The sequence below is a fragment of the Amblyraja radiata genome, chromosome 22 (assembly GCF_010909765.2).
Source record: "Amblyraja radiata isolate CabotCenter1 chromosome 22, sAmbRad1.1.pri, whole genome shotgun sequence".
In the NCBI taxonomy this organism is placed as follows: domain Eukaryota; kingdom Metazoa; phylum Chordata; class Chondrichthyes; order Rajiformes; family Rajidae; genus Amblyraja; species Amblyraja radiata.
In genome coordinates this window covers 35,329,082-35,354,051 of record NC_045977.1, presented here as the reverse complement: position 1 = coordinate 35,354,051, position 24,970 = coordinate 35,329,082, and positions in this window count along the sequence as shown.

The following is a 24,970-nucleotide window of genomic DNA, read 5'->3' as shown; positions in this document are numbered from 1 at the left end:
GCGGCCTACACCAACTTAAAGCCGCGGTCTCCGGTGGGGAAGAGCCGACTCTGGACTTACCTGGACTCATACCTTGTCCTCACCATCTGGACGCCCGCAGCGGCGGATGCGGAGGGTTGAGGTCCCGACCACGGGGGAAAATGGAGGAGGACTGGCCAAATTGTGTGCCTTCCACCACAGTGATGAATGCTGTGGTGGATGTTTATGTTAAATTTTTATTGTGTTTTTGTGTGTGCTCTTTATCATTGTATCGCTGCTGACATATCCATTTCACTTGCACTTTTTGTGCAATGTGACAAATAAACCATATTGTATTGTATTGTAGTTCTTTACTATCCTCCTGATTAAATATTACTGATTGTATGCCATGTTGTCACCTTCCCCTCAGCTAACAATGAGCCATTCTGCATTACCCTATCATCATCTAGGGTGGCACGGTGGCACAGCGGTAGAGTTGCTGTCTTACAGCACTTACAGCACCAGAGACCCAGGTTCGATCCTGACTACGGGTGCTGTCTGTACGGAGTTTGTAAGCTCTCCCCTTGACAGCGTGGGTTTTCTCCGAGATCTTCGGTTTCCTCCCACACTCCAAAGAAGTACAGGTTTGTAGGTTAATTGGCTTTCTATGAACAGAAATAGTTGCTTGTGTGTCTAGGACAGTGTTAATGTGCGGTGATCGAAAATCGGCACGGACTCAGCGGGTCGAAGGGTCTGTTTCCGCGCTGTATCTCTAAACTAAACTAAACTAAATCTGCCTTGATCTGTCGTTTCAAGCCTTACCCTTCCAAATCTCTCGACTCCCTCTCCCCTGACCCTCAGTTTGAAGAAGGGTCTCGAAATAATAATCCTCAAAATTGTGCATATTTACAATATTAATATTTAATTCCCCATAATTCCTACACAGAAATAAATTCAAAGTGTCTCAAAATTAACTTGTGAAGCATTTTAAAAATTAAAAGAATATTTTTGATTTATGATATTTCAGCTTCAACTTTAAGCCCAGGCATGTTTCAATCTCTTCCGCGCCGATCAGCGATCCCATACAGTAAAGATAGACACAAAACGCTGGAGTCACTCAGCGGGGACAGGCAGCATTTCTGGCGAGAAGGAATGGGCGACGTTTCGGGTGGTTCTCGACCTGAAACATCACCCATTCCTTCTCTCCAGAGATGCTGCCTGTCCCCGCTGAGTGACTCCAGCGTTTTGGGTCTAACTTTACTTTCTGTGCTGCCCTCTCTTGCAGACACCACCTCAGATTGATTTGAAAAATCCGTGTTACCTCAGAAAAATAGTCGCTTGTTTTTCTTTAATCCTGGCACGTTGAATCGTTTGTGGAATATTTTTACTGTTGCCTGAAGAATGGAAACCGTCAGGAATAGTCTCCACGGGACGGTTGAAGTTTGTCTTATGAGTGTGAGCATGTGAGCATGAATTTAAAAAACAAAATTAAAATAAGTGTTTCTAATTAGGAATGTCGGAAGCCAGTTCCAGTACTTTGTCCGTGGAACTGGTGCGTTACCATGGTGAGAACTATATTCTGCACTCTGTATCTTCCCCTTTGCCCCAATCCATTGTAGAGTCTGGCTTTATTTTCTTTATGTATAGGTTGGAGGAGGCATTTGAAGCAGGGATTATCGCAACGTTTAGGAAGCAATTAGACAGGTGCATGGATAGAAGATGGACACAAAAAGTTGGGGTAACTCAACGGGACAGGCATCATCTCTGGAGAGAATGGGTGACGTTTCGGATCGAGACCCTTCTTCAGACGAGTTAGAGATGAGGGAAACGAGAGATATAGACGATGATGTAGAGAGATAAAGAACAATAAATGAAAGATATGCAAAAAAAGTAACAATGATAAAGGAAACAAGCCATTGTTAGCTGTTTGTTGGGTGAAAACGAGAAGCTGGTGTGACTTGGGTGGGGGAGGGATAGAGAGAGAGGGAATGGCAGGGTTACTAGAAGTTAGAGAAATCAATTTTCATACCACTGGGCTGCAAGCTGCTCTAGCGAAATATGAGTTGCTCTTCCTCAAATTTCCGTACATGGATAGGACAGGTTTAGATGGATACGGGGTAAATGCAGGCGTGGGGCTAGTGTAGATGGGACATGTTGGTTAGTGTGGGCAAGTTGGGCTGAAGGGCCTGTTTCCATGCTGCATGACTTTATTACTATTACTATCTGATTTGAAATAAATTTCTCCTCATCTCCTTTCTAAAGATATGTCCTTTTATTCTGAGGCTGTGCCCTCTGGTCCTCAACTCTCCCACTGGTGGAAACATCCTGTCCACATCCCCCCCCCCCCCCCCCCCCCTTCCCGTGGAGGCCTTTCACTTTTTGCTAAGTTTCAATGAGGTTCCCCCTCAGCCTTCCAAACACCAGCGAGTACAGGCCCACAGCCATCAAACGCTGATCATATGTTAACCCAGTCATCTGCAAGATCATTCTCTTCACTAAAAGTTTGTATCCTAAATAAAAAATTGCAGCCCAGATACCCCAGTTAGTCAAACAATACAATCCTTAAACGGGTGACAATGTTACTTGCTGTACATCTTGCACTAAATGTTGCTCAGTTTAGTTTAGTTTTAGTTTTGAGATACAGCCCACCAAGGGACATGTTGGTCGGTGTGGGCTAGTTGGGCTGAAGTGTCTATTTCCACACTACACCACTTTCATTACATGACTCTATAGTATTATCTGATATGATGTGGTACCATCCAAAACAAAGCCTTTCACCGAACCACGACAATAATAATAAACATAGAAACTTAGAAAATAGGTGCAGGAGGAGGCCATTCGGCCCTTCGAGCCTGCACAGCCATTCAATCTGATCATGGCTGATCATCCAAAATCTGTACCCCGTTCCTGCTTTTTCCCCCATATCCCTTGATTCATTTAGCCCCAAAAGCTAAATCTAATGCCCCTGTCCAACTTTGGATACCTGAACAGAAACCTCTGGAGACTTTGCGCCCCACCCAAGGTTTCCGTGCAGTTCCCGGAGGTTCCCGGAGGTTTTTGTCAGTCTCCCTACCAGCTTCCACTACCTGCAACGTCCGGCAACCACCTGCAACCTCCAGGAAATGCACGGAAACCTTGGGTGGGGCGCAATATCTCCAGAGGTTTCCGTTCAGGTTTCCTAAGTGGGACAGGGGCATAACTCTCTCTTGAAAAAATCCAGTGAATTGGCCTCCACTGCCTTCTGTGGCAGAGATTTCCACAGATTCACAACTCTCTGGGCGAAAAGGATTTTCCACATCTCAGTCCTAAATGGCCTACCCCGTATTCTTAAACTGTGTGACCCCTGGTTCAACTTAAACCTCAGCCTAAAGCTAAGTCTCTGGAAAGTCAGTGTGCTGTTCACTCGCTGTTGTATTGTGCCATGCTCATTGTTCTCCAGGTAACCTTCAGTAAATCAATCAATCAATTAAGAATGGCTACCATTATGGAGAAGCAGGCCAGCTTATAGCAGTTCAGGTGAGTTTTAACTGGTACGTGGGGAAAGAAAAAGTCATTTACTGAAGTGTCCAGCCATTTAACAGCACAAAGAGCGCCAGCAATCACTGTAACTAACAGGCTTTACAGCGCTGTGGCAGAAGTTAATCAGACTCTGTGTTCCCTGGGGCCATCACATTGACACCCATTGACACCGCCTGAGTATGCACACAACCACCTCCTGCCTATTCCTTCAGCTACACCTACTGGTTGGTGAAAGTATTGCAGGGAGAAGACAGCTCACCCTTTGTGCAGTGTTATCAGTAGGACAGATATAAGATGTGTGGGAAGGAGCTGCAGGCGCTGGTTTAAACCGAAGATGGAACACAAGAAGCTGGAGTATCTCAGCGGGCGATGACGATATGGCTTTTTGTGTCTATAAACAGATGTAACTATAACAGAAGGCTGTGGAGGCCAAGTCAGTGGATATTTTCAAGGCAGACATAGATAAATTCTTAGGTACACAAAATTGCTGGAGAAGCTCAGCGGGTGCAAGGAAGCGAAGGAAATAGGCGACGTTTCGGGCCGAAACCCTTCTTCAGCTGTACGACCACATAGATAAATTCTTGATTAGTGCGGGTGTCAGGGGTTATGGGGAAAAGGCAGGAGAATGGGTGTAGGAGGGAGAGATAGATCAGCCATGACTAAATGGTGGAGTAGACTTGATGGGCCAAATGGCCTAATTCTACTCCTATTCCTTACGACATTACAACGGTATATAGACCTGGTTATAAATCAGATTTCAACTACTTCCATTGAAATTTGAATGCTTTAGTTTCAGATTTAGGTTTAATACTGTCAAGTGCACCTACGTATAATGAAAAGCTTTGTTTTGCATGTTGTAGATAATACTCTACATAAATACAATCAAGACAAACTCAAGTACAATAGGTCGAGCACAAATTGCAGAATATAGTCCTCAGTTTTGTAGCGCATCAATACTATAGACAAAGTCCAATGTCCGCAATGGGGTAGAGGTGTACAGAGTTTGTACATTATTCCTGTGACCACATAGGTTTTCTCCGGGAGCTCCGGTTTCCTCCCTCTCTCCAAAGACATGCTGACCAGCGGTGCAAGATATCCGTCCGGGAATGTGGCCGACTGGCCCGCTGCAGACTGCAGGAGTACGTGCTGAGGGACGCACTGAAGCTTAGTGCAGCCAACGCCAAGGCTCCGTGGGGGAGGACCACAGTCTAGGGTCCTTCTGCTGCTGGACATGGGGGGGCAGGGTGTGGCGGAGACGCTCATCAAAAATAAGGGAAGAGATTGCACACCAGTGGGTGGGACACATAAGTGGCAAGGGTGGGGGGGGGATTTGTGTAATTTGTGTAAGCGAATATTGTAATAATAATAATAATGGATGGGATTTATATAGCGCCTTTCTAATACTCAAGGCGCTTTACATCACATTATTCATTCACTCCTCAGTCACACTCGGTGGTGGTAAGCTACTTCTGTAGCCACAGCTGCCCTGGGGCAGGCTGACGGAAGCGTGGCTGCCAATCTGCGCCTACGGCCCCTCCGACCACCACCAATCACTCACACACATTCACACACATTCACACACAGGCAAAGGTGGGTGAAGTGTCTTGCCCAAGGACACAACGACAGTATGCACTCCAAGCGGGATTCGAACCGGTCACCTTCCGGTCGCCAGCCGAACACTTAGCCCATTATGCCTTCTGTCGTCCCAAGCAGTATTGCTGTCTGTCATGCAGAATCTAGCCTTCGAGAATGTCGGATGGAGTTTTGTAAGGATCATGTATTGTTCTTATTTATTTCTTGAATAAGTCTTGATTTTGTCTTGATTGTATTTATGTAGAGTATTATCTACAGCATGCAAAAGTATATTTTGAAATTTAAATGTTGATCTGTAGATTAGTTGGCTTCTGTAAATGTGGCTTGTGTGTAGGATAGAACTAGTGTATGGGAATGTGTAAGAAGGAACTGCAGTTGCTGGTTTAAACCGAAGATAGACACAAAAAGCTGGAGTAACTCAGCGGGATGGGCAGCATCTCCGGAGAGAAGGAATGGGTGACATATCGGGTCGAGACCCACCTGAGGCGTCACCCTTTCCTTCTCTCCGGAGATGCTGCCGGTCCAACCTTCCAAGTTCCAAGACCAGTCCAAGTTACTCCAGCATTTCGTGTCTATCTTTGCTGTATGGGAATGCTGGTCGGCGAGGATTTGGTGGGCCGAAGGGCCTGTTTCCGCATTCTATTGCTAAACTAAACTAAACGAAAAATTTGAAACATGCCTCTGCTTAAAGTTGAAGCTGAAATATCATAAATCATATTTTCAAAAAAAAAAATTACAGTTAATTTTGAGAGACTTTGAAAAAATTTCTGTGCTGGAATTATGGAATTGTGGGATATTAAATACATGTTTTGTAAATGTGCACTATTTTGAGGATTGTTGTTCAGCAGGACCTGTTTGTAAACAACTTAAAATAGAATCCGATATCATGATTGACTTTGTATGCTGGAAGAGGTCACAAACAGTGCACTGTCTAAATGGGCATTGAATCCCATTAAAATCTGCTTACATACAATCCTAATGATACTGATACTGCCAAAAATCAATATCATTATTTAAAAGTGTAAAGAAAGCAATATTCATAACAAATGGCTTCATGCATTTCTAGGTGTTTTTTATTCATGACGTCATGATGTGCTTTCTGTCAGCTGTTAACATTTTCACGATTTAACCGTTAGTCGCAGAATATATATTAATGCCCGTCAAGTCCCAGTATTGCAAAGGATTGTAGAAACAAGGAACTGGTTCTTGTCTGAAGATGGGTCTCGACCCGAAACGTTACCCATTCCTTCTCTCCAGAGATGCTGCCTCGCCTGTCCCGCTGGGTTACTCCAGCTTTTTGTGTCTATCTTTTCTTCGAACTGCACATGCTGTTTTGCAAAAAAAAGTCCCAAAGTGCTGGAGTATCTCAGCGGGTGAGGCAGCCCCTCTCGAGAACATGTATAGGTGACGTTTCAGGTCGGGACCCTTTTCACAAGTTCACAAGTTATAGGAGTAGAAATAGCCCATTCGGCCCATCGAGTCTACTCTGCCAATCAATCATGGTTGATCTCTGCTTCCTAATCCCATTTTCCTGCCTTTTCCCCATAACCTTTGACACCCATTCTAATTAGGAATTTGTCTACCTCTGCCGTTAAAAAATCTCCACTGACTTGGCCTCCACAGCCCCCTGTGGCAATGAGTTCCACAGATTAACTACCCTCTCACTAAAGAAGTTCCTCCTCACCTCCTTTCTAAAAGATCGCCCTTTAATTCTGAGGCTGTGACCTCTGGTCCTAGACTCTCCCAACTGTGGATGGCTCGATTGCAATTTCCGCTGACTGGTTAGCACGCAACAAAAGCTTTTCACTGTACCTTGGTACACGTGACAATAAACTAAACTAACTTAAATGAAAAGGTTGCAAGCACCAAAAACAAGGGCAGATCCTCTTGAACAAATCTAAAGCAAACAAAAATTGATCCAATTTCTGTGCAAAGGTGCCTAAAGAAAACACCTGGAATTAGCTGAGGCGGATAATATCATAGCGGGGAGGTCTTGCTGGAACCTGTACAAAACACAGGCTTGGGCACTGCATTTAGTTCAAGTCACAGGATTAGAGGAAAGATCTGATTGTACCAGCAAGCATGCAGAGAAGCTTTACAAGGCTGCTGCCAGGACAACAGAACTTCACAGTGAAGAAAGATCAGATCACAAAGAAAAAATAATCTTTGGAATGGTGGAAGCTGAGGGGGAAGTTACTTATAGCGTCTCAAATGACGAGCAGCTACATAGAGTCATATAGTGAAACTGCATGGAAACAGGCCCTTCTGCCCACTGAGTCCCAGCCAACCAATGATCAGCCGTACACTAGTTCTATCCTACACACTAGAGACAATCTTACCGAAGCCAATTAACCTACAAACTACGACTTTGGAATGTGGGAGGCAACCGGAGCACCTGGAAAAAAATCCTCGCAGTCACAGGGAGAACGTACAAACTCTGTACGGACAGCGCCCGTAGTCAGGATAGAACCTGGGTCTCTGGCGCTGTGAGGCTGCAACTCTACCACTGCGCCATTGTGCCATCCCATGGACCTAGAATTGTGAGGTTGGATTAGGTGTCCCACTTTCACGAGGTAATTCACAAATTCCCCTTGATTCAAACTCGCAGAATGTTCGTAACGAGTCCGTAGGAGTCCGTAGGAGTCCGTAGATATATCGTAACGGCTCGTTATGCCAGCCCTAGGTACTCGGGGCATCAGGTAAGACGGGACGTTTTTTCCAAGCCCGATGAAAAATGCCCACGAGTAAAAAAAATAGTCGGGATGAAAAAAATGGGGACTTTTTACTCGTAGTTAGTTCGTGGACAGCCCGTAGTAGGCCGTGAGGGTAGTCGAAGGTAGTCGTGGGTACTCGTAGATATTCGTGGGTACTCGTAGCTCGGCAGCTGGACAGAGAAAAAAAGGCGAGTGAAAAAAAAGCTTAAATCAACATCAGCACGTTCTTGAGCATATTCCTGGAAGGTCGTAGGAGTTCGTAGATTACCAAAATCTTGATTTTTTTTTTAGGTCCTTTAAACTCGGCAGAGGTTTTGGATTACGTGGTGAAAGTGGAACAGGCCCTTTAGGATACAGCTTGTTCACAGTTATGGATACAATCGGGCAAATACCTTATTTCTCCGCCATAAATCTCTATGATTCCATGCTAGATCCAAAAATGGCTTCTGCCCAATGCTTGCTAATGTTGTAATGATATAATGGAACAGCCAAAACATTTTTCTTGGGCATAAGTAGCAGTAGATAACAGCTGGGATTCAGTAATACAAACAACTTTAGCATATTTTCAAGGATTCAACAATTTTGCAAATTTTAGCCTTGTCTAATCTCCCAATTGTGTAACAATTTAACAATGTAGTTGTCAGCTCGTGTTTAACAAGTCTGCCGTCTTTTTTACGATCTTTAATTTTTCCAGCCTGACTGTGGTGAATACTCCCATCATTCCTGAGCCCGCTGTCCCTCGAATTCCAGCTGATGAAAGACCATTTCTATAAAACATTTGTGGAACATGTGACATGTTCCTTTAAATTAAAGCAAAATTGTTATTTTAATCTAGAAATATAAACCTCGCTTTTACAAGTCATTCTTTCCTGGGATGTTGGAAAGATGCAGTAACTTAAATTTCTTCCCAGTTTCTTCCCAGCTGTTACCAGGCAACTGAACCATCCTATCAACATCCTATAACGAGAGCAGTCCTGAGCTCCCATCTGCCATGAGTCTGAAGAAGGGTCTCGACCCGAAACGTCACCCATTCCTTCTCTCCAGAGAAGCTGACTGTCCCGCTGAGTTATTCCAGCATGTCGGTGTAAACCAGCATCTGCAGCTCCTTCCTATACACTACCTCATTGGAGACCCTCCGACCATCTTTAATTGAACTTTTCTGGACATTATCTTGCACTAAACGTTGTTCCCTTTATCATGTATCTGTACACTGTGGACGGCTCGATTGTAACCGTGTATAGTCTTTCAGCTGACTGGGCAGCACGCAACGAAAGCTTTTCACTGTACCTCGGCGCACTTGAACCTAAACAAAATTAAATTAAATTAAAGGTAGACACAAAATGCTGGGGTAACTCAGCGGGACAGGCAGCATCTCTGGAGAGAAGGAATGGGTGACGTTTCGGGTTGAGGCCCTTCTTCAGACTGATCAGACAGAACTAAATGATATTGGTGCAAGCACTTTAAAAACAAGGGATCCTCTTTCAAGCATCTATTTAACCATCCTCTCACCAAATAGAGAGCTGTCCTGAACTCCCATCTACCCCATTGGAGACCTTCAAACTATTTTTAACCAGACTTTAGTGGACTTTATCTTGTACCAAGCGTTACCCCCTTTATTCTGTTTCTGTACACTGTGAACGGATCGATTGTAATCATTTATAGTCATTTTGTTGACCGGATAGCACACAGCATAGCAACTTTTAACTGTACCTCGGTACACGTGACAATGACAAACTAAACTAAGCTTAGATTGCCATTGATAATTGCAATGGGGTTCAGTATCACAATGAACTCGGAATGTAAATAGTGATATTGCAGCTTGCTTTGATTAATCTGGCCAGTTTGCGCATTGAAGGATTGGCATATTGACTCCACTGTTTGGTGTAACAACATTTTGTTTAGCCTATAGATATAGCAGAGAAATAGGCCATTCGGCCCACTGAGTCCATGACGGCCAGCGATCCCATCACCTTAACACTATCCTACACTTTTTGTGGGAACAAAGTAATTCCAAATAGTTATTCGTACCATCGCCCGGTGGGGAATCGCCTCAGCGCAGAGGGAGAAGAGGAGGGAAGAGACTGCAACCCTAAGATTTTTGCCTCCACCACAGTGAGGAGGTGCTTGGAGGACTCACTGTGGTGGTGTTAATTTGTGTTTATTGTTGTTATTATTGTATGATTGTATGTATGACTGCAGGCACGAAATTTCGTTCAGACCGTAAGGCCTGAATGACAATAAAGGCATTCAATTCAATTCAATTCAATATTAAGAAAGTTCCTTAACTATTGAAGGATAGATCAGACTTCCCTCTTTACACAGCAAGAAAAATTAAAACAGGAATATGCCATTCGTCTCTCATCTGCTCTGACATTCACTTAGATCATGGCTTATCTTTTGTCTTGTGCCTCATTCCTGTACGGGACCCAAGTGAATGAATTCCCTTAGTATCTAAGTCCCTTAATATCTAATATCGAAAGCCGCATTTGGAGTTATCGTGAGCAATTATGGGCACCATATCTGAGGAAGGGTGAGCTGGCTCTGGTGAGGGTCCAGAGGAGGTTTACAAGGATGATCCCAGGAATGAGTGGGTTAATTTTTCATGAGCGTTTTATGTCACTCGCTGGAGTTTAGAAGAATGAGGGGGGACATCATTGAAACATACAGAATCATGAAAGGCTTGGATAGAGTGGATGTAGAGAGGATGTTTCCACTAGTGTGAAGGTCTAGGATTAGAGGTCATAGCCTCAGGATTAAAGGGCGCTCGTTTAGGAAGGAGATGAGATGGAATTTCTTTAGTAAGAGGGTGGTGAATCTGTGGAATTCTCTGCCACAGAAGGATGTGGAGGCTGACAATGGATACTTTTAAGGCGGAGATAGATAGATCCCGATTACTTTGTGACTACTATCCTCAATACTTTCATACTCTTTATGCAGAAACCATTACATTTCTTCGTACCAGAGTTTGTTGCGTTAAGCTGAAGTTTTTTGTTGCCCCAGAGATTGGCTGGCATCTGTGGGCGTGCAGAGTGCACATTTCAGGAAACAATTGATCCTGAAACTTGGCATGAGTCATACAGCAGGGAAGCAGGCCCTTTAGCTCAAGCTAACCAAGATGCCCCATCTAAGCTAGTCCCGTGTGCCCGCATTTGGCCAATATCCCTCTAAACCTTTCCTATCCACGACGAATAGTGTCCTGAACCGAAACGTCACCTATGCATGTTCTCCAGAGATGCTGCCTGAACCGCTGAGTTACTCCAGCAATTTGTATCCTTCAACGATGAATGGTATAGAAGGGAGGTAGTAAGTTCTCAAAGGAGTTGACCTTGTTTTTATGGCATGGGCTTTCAAAGAGATGAAGTTTTCATTTAGGAAGGAACTGCAGATGCTGGTTTACACCGAAGATAGACACAAAGTGCTGGAGTAACTCGGCGGGTCAGGCAGCATTTCTGGAGAAAAGGAATCGGTGATGCTTCAGATTGAGACCCTTCTTCAGAGTTCTCTCTCTTGAAAGAGAAGACTAAGGAAGAACTTACTAGAGTTTTTTGAATTATTTAAAGCTTTTTAAAGAATGGACATAGTCAGTTTTTATTCACAGGGTTGGGGAAGAGGGGAAGAATAACATTGGTGTGCACACACATAACGGGGAGATAGGTCTGAGTTTGAAAAAGGGTCTCGACCCAAAACATGGGGTGGAAGATTGCAACCTTCACGTGGTCCGCCCTTGTTCGACTAATGCAATCAGCTCGACGTGCACAAACGGAAGATCAAATAGAACAAGTTGTCCTACAACTTTAGGCTGTGCACGCCACACGAAAGAAGAAGAAGACCCAAAACATCACCTATTCCTTTTCTCCAGAGATGCTGCCTGACCCTCTGAGTTACTCCAGCATTTTGTGTCTATCTTCTTGTTTTCCTTGAATCTTAAGGTGCAGCCCATCAGGAACAGGGTACTGACTTTGGAAGATCAGCCATGATCATATTGAATGGCGGTGCTGGCTCGAAGGGCCGAATGGCCTACTCCTGCACCTATTTTCGATGTATCTATGTTTCTATTTTCAGTCTCTAATGACGTTCCCCGTGCTAGTCGTGACCCAAAAGGGATCAAACTGAATATGGGATATGGAAACTATTGCAATCCAATCGGTTATTGGTCCGTGATCCAGGAAGCTCTGCTTTTTGTCCATATTTAAGACAGAGAAACATGTTTGCTGCAGGGAACTCGTTTTACCTTTGCTCTTTCCCAGACCCGATAGAAATTGCAAAATCCAGAATCGTTTCGAATCTTTTCTGAGAACTCACAGTCCCAGTGGGAGCCTCAAATTACAGAAAAGTACATCTCCATAATTTAAATATATTTGTTCACTCAGATGTTAAGCCCACGATGGCTTTTCTAAACTGGAATTTCTGAATTCATGCAAGAGCGTGTCCATGGTAACTAATCTCTCGTGCTCTATATTTAAACACAGTGCAAAATGCTTTTGAGTCTGCGTTGTAAAGGTGTATTATGTGGATGTTTATTCAAAGATACTGATAGCTTTCAATTCAGTAACCTTGCAGCTTTTTTAGATGAACGGTTCAGCATAGGCCCTATCATTGCCGTTCACCAGGGGCTGATCTGTGGGGAAAAGTATATGCCTTTTTTGTAATGTTGCTTCTCAGACGCTTCCCCCATTATGTACTATGTTTACATATTCACATATTCTGTTGTGCTGCAGCAAGTAAGGATTTCATTGTCTCATCTGGGACATATGACAATAAAACACTCTTGACTTTTGACTTATCTGTGAAAATTAGTTGCAAAATCACAGGACATGTCTTTCTTTTGCTTTTGAAGAAGGATTTCGGCCCGAAACGTTGCCTATTTCCTTCGCTCCATAGATGCTGCTGCGCCCGCTGAGTTTCTCCAGCTTTTCTGTGTACCTTCGATTTTCCAGCATCTGCAGTTCCTTCTTAAACACTTTGTCTACTCCACTGCGAAATCTCTTCAAGGTGTGCCTACCTTGAAGAAGTTCTCCTCCTCTCTCCGGAGACAGTTTCACAACCTCCTCTCTAACTCCCCTTCCTCAGCCCTCCTGCTGTCTCCTCCCATCCCCCAGCCTTCGGGCTCCTCTTACTTTTTCCTTTCTTCTCCCAGCCTCCCCCACCCCCCCCCCCATCAGTCTGAAGAAGGGTTTCGGCCCGAAACGTTGCCTATTTCCTTCGCTCCATAGATGCTGCTGCACCCGCTGAGTTTCTCCAGCTTTTTTGTGTACCTTCTTTCTTTAGCTTTATCTGAATGTATTATTTGTATACATTGTATAAGCAGGCAAAGAATCTCACTGTGCCTAGTCACATGTGACAATAAAGTATTCCTATTCCTATTAGACTGTCCTGATGCATAGAAGAGCAGAGATCTGACGGAGATGATAGTGCGGCACGGTGGTGCAGTGGTAGTACTGCTGCCTTACAGCACCGGACACCCGGGTTCGATTCTGTCTACGGGAGTTTGGGCCTTCTCCCTGTGACCGTGTTGGTTTTTCTCCGGTTGCTCTGGTTTCCTCCCATACTCCAAAGGCGTACTGGCTTGTAGATCAATTGGCTTTTCAGTAAAATTGTAAATTGTCCCTGGTGTGTGTAGGTTAGTGCTTGTGAGGTACTTAGACAGTAAGAATTTGCAAACTCCGTACAGACAGCACGGGCAGTCAGGATCGAACCGGGGTCTCTGGCGCTGTAAGGCAGCAACTCTACCACTGTGCCACCGTGCTGCCCACATATATATCCCTCCCCCCACTCAGCCATGTGTAGAAGTGTACATGAGTAACTCGGAGCTAGATAAAAACGCTGGAGAAACGTAGCGGGTGAGGCGGCATCTATGGAGCGATGGAATATGTGATGTTTCGGGTCGAGACCCTTCTTCAGACTGAGTAACTTGGAAGTCAGTGCATCGGATGATAGAGTGGATGATGTCTGAAGAAGGGTCTCGACCCGAAACGTCACCCATCCCTTCTCTCCAGAGATGCTGCCTGCCCCGCTGAGTTACTCCAGTTTTATTGTGTCTATCTTCGGATGATAGATAGAAGTGTTTCCGTCAATGTGTGAGTGAAATAAAAATCTCCAACCATCTTCACTGTCATCTCTCATCAACTCTGTGAGGAAAAGCCCTTGCAATGGTTTTAAACCTTTGACGGATCTGGAAATGTTTTTACCACAGCCAGGCCATGTTGAGGTTTGAGACTATTAATGCAGTGATTTGTATAAACCCCAGTTTACCGTGACAGCCTTGAATTCCAACATGGTACCAGTTCTGCAAAGGATGCAAACCTCTGCCGCAAACGTACAAAGCATCGCAGATCCAGTGCCTACAACGGGACTTACCAGTCGCAAACAGAAGGCAACAGAACATCATGTGAAGTTCCTTGCATGACTACCTAGTTATTCGTGGCTCGGGCTGCAATGCAGCAGATGTGGATTTCACACGTTTCTCTGCATTAAGGTTCATTGTGTTCCTCTTGGCTGTCACACTCACACAGATGAGGATAATAATAATAATAATAATAATAATAATAATAATAATAATAATAATAATAATAATAATAATAATAATAATAATAATAATAATAATAATATCTTTTATTGTCATTGCACGTCAGTGCAACGAGATTTAGTATGCAGCTCCAACCGATGAAAAAGAAAAGTAAAATAAATAAATAAGCTGTGTGTCGTGACCATCCGCGGGAGACAGTCCAGGGGGGGTGGGGGGCACTCAGCAGGGCCGGTTCAGAGCCGCTATAGCTCTTGGAATAAAGCTGTTTCTGAGTCTGGAGGTTCGGGCATAGAAAGCCTTGTAACGTCTGCCGGAGGGAAGTAGTTCGAACAGACCGTTACAGGGGCGTGATGAGTCTTTATGGATGCTGAGGGCCTTCCTGAGGCACCGTGAGGGGTAGATGCCCTCCAAGGCTGGTAGCTGTGCCCCAATGATCCTCTGCGCTCTGTGGACGACGCGCTGAAGAGCTCTCCTCTCCGCCTCCGTGCAGCTGAGATACCACACAGAGATGCCATACGTTAATATGCTCTCTGTGGTGCAGCGGTAAAACGTTGTCAGCAGCTGTTGGGGCAGACCAGTCTTTTTTAATGTCCTCAGGAAGAACAGTCGTTGCTGTGCCTTCTTGACCAGCGCAGCGGTGTTTGTGGACCATGTGAGGTCCTCTGAAATGTGAGTGCCCAGAAACTTAAAGCTGGGCACTCTCTCCACACTTTCCCCGTAAATGGAGATTGGGGCGTATTCTCCATTATGGGACCTCCTGAAGTCAATAATCAGCTCCTTGGTCTTGGAGGATCATCCCTGTCCTAGAATGTTTCCCCAGCGCAGGTACATGTTATTGTGCAACAACCAGTGTTTGGCCGGCAGCATTCTGTGGTTCCGGATGAAGATGTGCTTTGCACAAATCTTGCAGACTATGTTTAATGTTACCATCAAAGATAGACACAAAATACTGGAATAACTCAGCAGGACAGGCAGCATCCTTGGAGAGAAGGAATGGGCGATGTTTCGGGTCGAGACCCTTCTTCAGTCTGATGTCAGTCAGACACGAAAATGCTCCTGACATCAGTCTGAAGAAGGGTCTCGGCCCAAAACGTCACCCATTCCTTCTCTCCAGAGATGCTGCCTATCCCGCTGAGTTGCTCCAGGTTTTTGTGTCTAGCTTTGATTTATACCAGCATCTGCAGTTCCTTCCTACACATTTAACATTATCATCTTCCACGAGCTGTTTCCATTTTAGCGAATGAATCACTATTATAATACAGGCTCACACCCATGTGACTGACATGGACACAGTTTTTTGTAGAGCACATTTAATTTAATGTAGTTTAGAGATACAGCGTGGAAACAGGCCCTTCGTCCCATCGATTCCTCGCCGACCAACAATCACACTTGTTCTATCCTACACACTACGGACAATTTACAGGAGTCTGCTACCCTACAAACCTGCATGTCTTTGGAAGTGTGGGAGGAAACCGGAGCACCTGGAGAAAACCCACGTGGTCACGGGGAGAACGGACAAGCTTCATACAGACAGCGCTCGTAGTCAGGATCTCTGGCGCTGTGAGGCAGCAATTCCACCGTGCCGCTCCTACATCATCCAAACATATGCTTGTCACATCGTTGACTCCTGTAGCCTGTGATATATTTGGTGTTGGAATCCACTGAAGATGAAGCATTAACTGGCAAGCTGACTCAGTCACGAATAAATCAAGTTTAGGATCCCACACACTAAATGAAAAGTCAACAGAGAGAGCACATTCGGGAACACGTAAGAAGAATGTTAAAAATCATAGCAACTGCACTTCCAGTTTGTTTACCCTCGGCTCCAGTGTTCTCGACCATGGTAAGCCTCCGAGATTCATGACTCATTAGCCAACAGACTGCTGCCCTGTCACAGTGAATGCTTGATTTGCCGTCACTGATGGTGGACCTGCTCATGGGCAAACACAGTCTTAAAACGAAAATGTAGGCGGTATTTGTCGAAGGGAAATGTTCCAACAGAATAATAACAACAACAGAGGCTGGGACTATCCCGACGTTTAAGACACAGTTGGACAGGTACATGGATAGGATAGGTTTGGCGGGATGTGGACCAAACGCAGGCAGGTGGGTCTGGTGTAGCTCGGACATGTTGGCCGGTGTGGGCAAGTTGGGCCGAAGGGCCTGTTTCCACACTGTATCACTCTATGACTATGACTCAAAGACTCTCAAGGGGCTTCCCTTCATAACCTGGATTGCTGTAGAAATAAAAGCTTCACGAGGTTGTTGACAGGACTCGAGGGCCTGAGCTACAGGGAGAGGTTGTGCAGAAGCCGCCTGACCCGTTGAGTTACACCAGGTCTTTATTCCTTGGAGCCTAGAGGGTGAGGGGGTTACTTATAGAGGTCATCAGTCAGAACCTTTTTTCTCCATGGTGGAACTGTCAAAGACTAGAGGGCATCGCTTTACGGTGAGTGGGGCAAAGTTCAAAGGAGATGTGAACAGGTTTTATGGACGGAGACTGGTGGGTGCCTGGAACATTAGGCTAGGAGGGAGATCAGCCATGATTGAATGGCAGAGTAGACTTGATGGGCCGAATGGCCTAATTCTACTATTCCTTATGAGCATGCTGCCAGGAGTGGTGTGAGGAGGTAGATATGATAGTGGTGTTTCAATGGGCATGTGGATGTGCAGAAAATTGAGGGATGTGGCTCATGTATAGTATAGTTTAGTTTAGTTTAGAGATACAGCAGGGAAACAGGCCCTTCGGCCCACCGAGTCCCTGCCGACCAGCGATCACCCCGTACACCAGCACTATCCTACACACTAGGGACAATTTACAATTTTTACCAGAACCAGCATGTCTTTGGAGTGTGGGAGGAGCACCCAGAGAAAACCCACGCGGTCACGCGCAAACTCCATACAGACAGCACCCGTAGCCAGGATCGAACCCGGGTCCCTGGCGCTGTAAGGCAGCAACTCTACCGATGAGCCACTGTGCTACCATGCTGATGAGATTAGTTTATCTTGGCATTATGCCTGGCACAGCCACTGTGGGCCGAAGGGCCTGTTCCTGTGCTGAATTTTTCTATGTTCTATGTTATAAGAACCAATGTTCTAGAAATCAGGAATTCAAATTTCAGGACACCTGCACATTATGATAAATTTGTAATTTTCATAGGAATTAGAATTGGAGAGAATATTGTGGGGATTTTAAGGCCTTCTTTGGAACTGCATACTTAAAAATTGTACCAATTGCGATGTTTATCGAGCAACTCATAGTTGGCAGTGAAGTTTAACAAACCTCATAAGTATAAAAGTGTAGAAATAAGGAACTGCAGTTGCTGGTTTACCGAGGAAAGACACAAAATGCTGGAGTAACTCAGCGAGTCAAGCAGCATCTCTAGAGAACATGCATAGGTGACTTTTTGGATTGGGACCTTTCTTCAGACTGACCTAAAACGTCACCTAACCATGTTCTCCAGAAGAAGGGTTTCTGCCCGAAACGTTACCTATTTCCTTCGCTCCATAGATGCTGCTGCACCCGCTGAGTTTCTCCAGCATTTTTGTGTACCCTCTCCAGAGAAGCTGCCTGACCCGTTGAGTTACTCCAGCATTTTGTGTTGTTCCTCACAAGTGACAGTTACATCATGCTGGAGTAACTCAGCGGGACAGGCAGCATCTCGGGAGAGAAGGAACGGGTGACGTTTCGGGTCAAGACTGAAGAAGGGTCTCGACCCGAAACGCCACCCATTCCTTCTCTCCAGAGATGCTGCCTGCCCCGCTGAGTCACTCCAGAGTATTTTGTGTCTATCTTCGGTTTAAACCAGCATCTGTTGTTCCTTCCTACACAGCATCAATAACATGACTGAATATGTAACTCCTGAAACTTGTGTATAAAGCAGTGAGTCAGATCACCTTATATGGAATATCTTTGCACGTTCGTTTATCTAATAATGACGAAACACGTTACTCATTGCAACAGTTATTGCATTTATTAATCATTAACTGCGGTCGCCTTTAGGACATCATGCACAATATCGGAGACCGATACACACAAACATCCTTATTTCAGAAAGCGGATTAGGGCAGTTCGAACCACAGTCATTGAGAACACAACTTAATTGCTTTCACCTTCGTTAAATTGGAAGTATTTACATGGCTTAATTTGACCGCAAAAATCTTTAAAGTCCCAATGTACAAAGCGAAAGTGATGTTGATATTCACTCAGCTCTATAACAGACACTGATGTACTCATTAGTGAGTATTAAGTTGGTGCTGTTGCAGGGAGGTTTCACCATCACCTGTTAACCTTGCATGGCAAATATAACATGGAACATCTATATTTCTGTTTGAGAAAGAACTGCAGATGCTGGAAAAAATTGAAGGTAGACAAAATATGCTGGAGAAACTCAGCGGGTGAGGCAGCAACTATGGAGAGAAGGAATTGGCGACGTTTCAGGTCGAGACCCTACTTCAGACTGAAGAAGGGTCTCGACCCGAAACGTCGCCAATTCCATCTCTCCATAGATGCTGCCTCACCCGCTGAGTTTCTCCAGCATATTTTGTCTAACAGCTATATTTCTCTCAGCACAGTTTAGTTTAGTTTAGTTTAGTTTCGAGACACAAGGTGGAAACAGGCCCTACGGCCCACCGGGTCCGTGTTGACCAGCGATCCCCGCACACCAACACTATCCTACAGATTCAGATTCAATCTTTATTGTCATTAGCGAATAACCCTTTATTTAAACCATCTCTTATTGATAAGACATATAACCAATGGGAAAGTCTCGGAATTAGAAGGATCGGGGATATGTACGAAATGGGAAACCTACTATCATTCCAACAATTACAATTAAAATTTAAATTGAAAAACAACCAATATTTTAAATATCTTCAGATTTGCGATTTCGTGAAAAAATATATACAAGGATATCAAAAAGTAACTCCTGACTTATTGGAAGAAGCAATGAATATTGAAGCTGACTCACAAAAATTAATATCATATTTATATAATAGTATTCTAAATATAGACCTACCATCGACAGAGGTACTTAGAGAAGAGTGGGAACGGGAACTAATGATAAAAATTACGAAGGTTAAATGGGAAAAATACCTGATATATATTCACAAATGTTCAATTAATGTAAGACATAATCTAATTCAATATAAAATTGTACATAGATTATATTATTCAAAAACAAGATTGAACAAATGTTATCCAAATATATCTGCCACTTGTGATAAATGTCTAGCCCAAAAGGCAACTATAACACACTCCTTAGTTTCCTGCATAAAACTTTATAGATTTTGGAATGATATTTTTGAAATATTTACAAAATTATTTAAGACAAGAATGGAACCTAATACTGAAACGATTATATTTGGTGTAATGGAAGATGGGAATAAATTGAACACATCTCAAAATCTATTCCTTAACTATGGTTTAATAATAGCAAAAAAATTAATTCTTAAATTTTGGAAGGGTACATTAATACCAATGCTTAAAATGTGGATTGCAAGTATGTTGGACACCGCTCATCTTGAGGAAATGCGATTCCTCCTAATGGATAAATCAGACCAATTCATAACGAGTTGGTCTCCATTCGTCGTTTTTTTGGAATCATATGGTGCAACACAATTGTAAAAGAACTGTTTCATCCGCTGTTATTTGCTTTGGTAATTGAACCCCTTGCTGAAAAAATAAGAACACACCTGGATATTTACGGTTATAATACAAAATATTCAAATAACAAAATATCCCTATATGCCGATGATGTACTACTGTACATCACAAAACCACAAATTAGTATACCGAACATATTAAATTTAATTGAGGACTTTGGATCCTTTTCAGGATATAGAATAAATTGGAACAAAGGTGAAATTATGTCGATAAAACCAAAAGACTCAACACATCTCAGGAAATTCCCCTTTAAAATAGCTACAGAAAAATTCAAATATTTGGGAATTGAAATTACTAGAAATTACCAGGATATGTTTAAAGCCAATTATAATCCCCTACTTAAGAAATTAAATAATTTGATTAAATTCTGGAAAACACTTCCGATGTCCTTAATAGGCAGAATAAACGCTATAAAAATGATTTTCTTACCACAAATTCTATACCTATTTCAATCAATACCTATATATCTCCCAAAAAAGTTTTTCAAAAAATTGGACTCAGACATTACAAATTTCATATGGGATTATAAACCCCATAGAATACAAAGAACACACCTTAATAAACGAAAAGAGTGGGGGGGTCTAGCGCTCCCTAACTTTATGTATTATAATTGGGCAGTAAATATTAAAAATATGATTCACCTGCTGGACAATTCTGCCCAGCAGGCGGACTGGATTGTAATGGAAAAAGGGGATTGCTCCCCGAGTAATATAGGAGCGATTATCCTCTCACCAATAAATCTGAATAATAAAAATTATAATAAAAACCCAATTATACATAGCACAATTAGAACATGGAAACAAATAAAACAGAATCTAAAATTAAGAAACCTATCTCTCTCAATACCAATAGCCAATAACCCATCGTTTAAACCATCAATCATAGACAAATCATTTATACGTTGGGAAAGAATGGGAATCAAAACGCTCGAAGATCTGTATGAAGTGGGAAAATTACTATCATTTCAACAACTACAACTGAAATATAATTTGAAAAATAACCAATATTTTAAATATCTTCAAATTTGTGATTATTTGAAAAAATACACAAAAGACTATCATAATATGCCTTCCGACTTACTGGATGAAGCAATGAAGACAAAGGCGGAATCAGCTAACAATATCGTACTTATATAATATCATTTTAAACCTAGAAATACCCACAACAGATGGAATTAGAAGAGACTGGGAACAAGAATTAGCTATAAAAATTTCAAAAGAGAGCTGGGATAAACATTTACTACAGGTGCATAAATGCTCGATCAATGTACGACATACGCTTATCCAATTCAAAACATTACATAGACTATACTATTCAAAAACTAAATTAAATAAAATCTTTCCTAATGTTTCACCAATCTGTGATAAATGTCTGTGTCAAGAAGCTACCATAGTGCACTCTTTTGTTTTTTGTACAAAAATCCAAAAATTCTGGCATGGAATATTTGATATTTTTTCAAAATTAATTAAAATAAAACTGGTACCAAAACCAGAATGGATCATTTTTGGGATATCGGAAGGTATCCCTGAATTAAACGTGTATCAGAAGAATTTACTCAATTACGGGCTAATAATGGGAAAAAAGCTCATACTTAAATTCTGGAAAAATGCGCCCACACCAACAATAAAAATGTGGATATCAAATATGTTTGAAACATTACATCTGGAAGAGATGAGATTCCTCTTAGCAGATAAAGCAAACCAATTCCAAAAGACGTGGTCTACGTTTATGGACCTATTACAAGCATGAGGTGCAATAGTAATTTTAAAAATAAATAAATAAATAAATGGTATCAGGACCTGGCATTGGGAGATAAAACAACAAAAACAGACTTGGTTGGTAGTCTTTCTGCGGAGTTTAATGTTATAATAGAGCGATTGTCCTTACTTTCTTTTTCTTTCTTTTCTAGGGTCTACTTTCTTACTTTACTTCCTTCTCTAACTTCTTTTCTAAGGGGCTTTATTTTCCCAACACTCTCCTGCACTTCACAACTCTTGCGCACCTGCTTTACTTTCCTTACTTCTATCTTTTTCTTAAAGCTTTAAAAAAAAAAAAAATGAAGCGGTACAAAAAATGTATTAAGATATATGTGTTGTGTGTGATTGTAATTTACCGTACTTCTAATAAAAAAAATAAAAAATAAATTAAAAAAAAGAACTGTTTCAGGACTGGACGAGGGTTGGTCAAGATTATAAATAATGATCTCCTTTTCTTTTTTATTTTATTTTCTTTTCTCTATTTTCTCTCTCAACTTTCTTCATTTACTCGTTTTCTTTTTTCACACACTATATATTTCACATCTTTCTATCCTTTACTATCTAACTTCTTTTTCTTATTCTAATCTTTTTTCAATGTAACAAAAAAAAAAAAAAGAAGTTGTACATAAAATGGATTATGAAAATATATATTAGGCACTTTGGTGCCATATGACTGTACTTACTTCTAATAAAATAAAATATTAAAAAAAAAAAAAAAATTTAAAAAAAATCTTTATTGTCATTGTGCAGTGTACAGTACAGAGACAATGAATCTCCCCAGATGAGCGAACATAGAATACGAGCAATAAATATATATACGTACATACAGTAGTAGTGCAATTTTTCTGGGGGAAGGAGTGTCCGGGGGGGGGGGGGGGGGGGGGGGGGGGGGGGGGAGGGGGTGACTGGCAATCACCAAGGTGCAGAGTTAAGTAATGTAAATCCACGTGGTCACGGGGAGAATGTACAAACTCAGGACAGACGGCACCCGTAGTCAGAATCGAACCTGGGCCTCTGGTGCTGCAGGGCGGTGAATCTACCACCGTACTGTCCATAGGAGAACGTCTGTCAAACCACTATGTCTGTGCTGACATGAAGCCAATGTAACTAATGTTATCTGCCTGCACATCATCCGTGGACTCTAGTCCCTGTTTGTGTGTGAGTTTGTCTAAATGCCTCAAATATTGTCATTACAGCTGTTTATACCACCTCTCCTGGCAGTGTGTTTGTTCCACCCTCTCTGTAAAATAATTGACTTGCGCATCTTTTTCATCTTCCCCCCCTCTCACCTTAAACCTCTGCCCTCTATTATTTCACATTTCTACAGTGGGGAAAAAGACTCTGACTGTCTAACCTTTTCTACACCTCCCATCATTTAATATCAGATCTGAGTTCAATGGGTGGCAGAATGCTGCATTCAGCAAAGGATCCACAGGGAGCTGCAGATTTTTTCGGCTTATCTTTAGACTTTAGAGATACAGCTTTAGAGAAACAGACCCTTCGGCCCACCGAGTCCATGCTGACCAGCGATCACCCCGTACACTAGCACTATCCAACACACTAGGGGACAATTTACAATTTTTAAAAATCAAAACCAATTAACCTGCAAACCTGTATATCTTTGGAGTGTGGGAGGAAACCGGAGCACCCGGAGAAACACATGTGGTCACAGGGAGAACGTACAAACTCCATGCAGACAGCACCCATTGTCAGAATCGAACCTGGGTCTCTGGCACTGTAAGGCAGCAACTCTACCGCTGCGCCACCGTGCCGCTCAGATATAGCCCAGTTCATTATACTGACCAAACTTCCCACCATCGACACAATATGCTGCTTCGGAAAAGTAGCACATAGAGCTATGGGGACGCTGCAGAGTGTAGAATGTATTCTCAGCGCTGTAGTGCATTATAGCCCTGTCCCACTACGAGTTCATTCAAGAGTTCTCCCGAGTTTCCCCTGATTCGAACGCGGAGATTTACGGTAATGGCCGCTTGCAGGTACTCGGGGCTTTCGTGGACATTTTTCAACATGTTGAAAAATCTTCACGAGTCTTCCAGAGCTTATCGCGTTTCCCGAGTACCTGCCATTAACGTTACGAGCCGCTAAGAGATGTCCCCGAGCTCCGACGTACCCGCTACGTACATTCTAAGAGCTTACCATGAGTTTGATTATTTTTTTAAAAGGTAGAATTTAATTTATTTATGTTGCAAACAACTGGATGTTTACCGAAGAAGGAGTGCTGCTTGAAGTGTTGTTCATCGTGTGTGCAAAGCAAATTCTCTTAAGCCACACTAATGGTATATGGTGGAAGTACTGGGTCACTGCTGTGGGTTGCTATGGTGAAGTAAGTTCGCTTACTCTGCTCAGAGGTTGCAAAGAAATGCAATGTTTCAAACCCCACTCCCTTAAACTATGATCAGCAAAATACAAACTACGAGGCAGGCAATGGGAAGTCTAAAATGCAACCCAGCAATGATTTCGCAATCACAGCCTGGAAACAGGCCCTTCGGCCCATTGAGTCCGCGCCGACCTGTACACTAGTTCCATCCTACGCACTGGGGACAACTTACAGAAGCCAATTAACCTACAAAAAAAAACTGCTCTTCTTTTGGGATGTGGGAAGAATCCAGAGCACATGGAGACTGGATAGACTCGGCTTGTACTCGCTAGAATTTAGAAGATTGAGGGGGGATCTTATAGAGACTTACAAAATTCTTCAGGGGTTGGACAGGTTAGATGCAGGAAGATTGTTCCCGATGTTGGGGAAGTCCAGAACAAGGGGTCACAGTTTAAGGATAAGGGGGAAGTCTTTTAGGACTGAGGTGAGAAAAACATTTTTCACACAGAGAGTGGTCAATCTCTGGAATTCTCTGCCACAGAAGGTAGTTGAGGCCTGTTCATTGGCTATATATAAGAGGGAGTTAGATGTGGCCCTTATGGCTAAAGGGATCAAGGGGTATGGAGAGAAGGCAGGTACAGGATACTGAGTTGGATGATCAGCCATGATCATATTGAATGGGGGTGCAGGCTCGAAGGGCCGAATGGCCTACTCCTGCACCTATTTTCGATGTCTCTATGTTTCTATGTTTCTACCTAACGTACAACCTCTGTACGGACAGCACCCGTAGTGAGGGACAAACCCGGGTCACTGGCGCTGTAAGGCAGCAGCTCTACCGCTGTGCCACTGTGCTGCCCAATGTATTGTAGGATTGCCTTTGAACTATTTCACTGTAGTTAG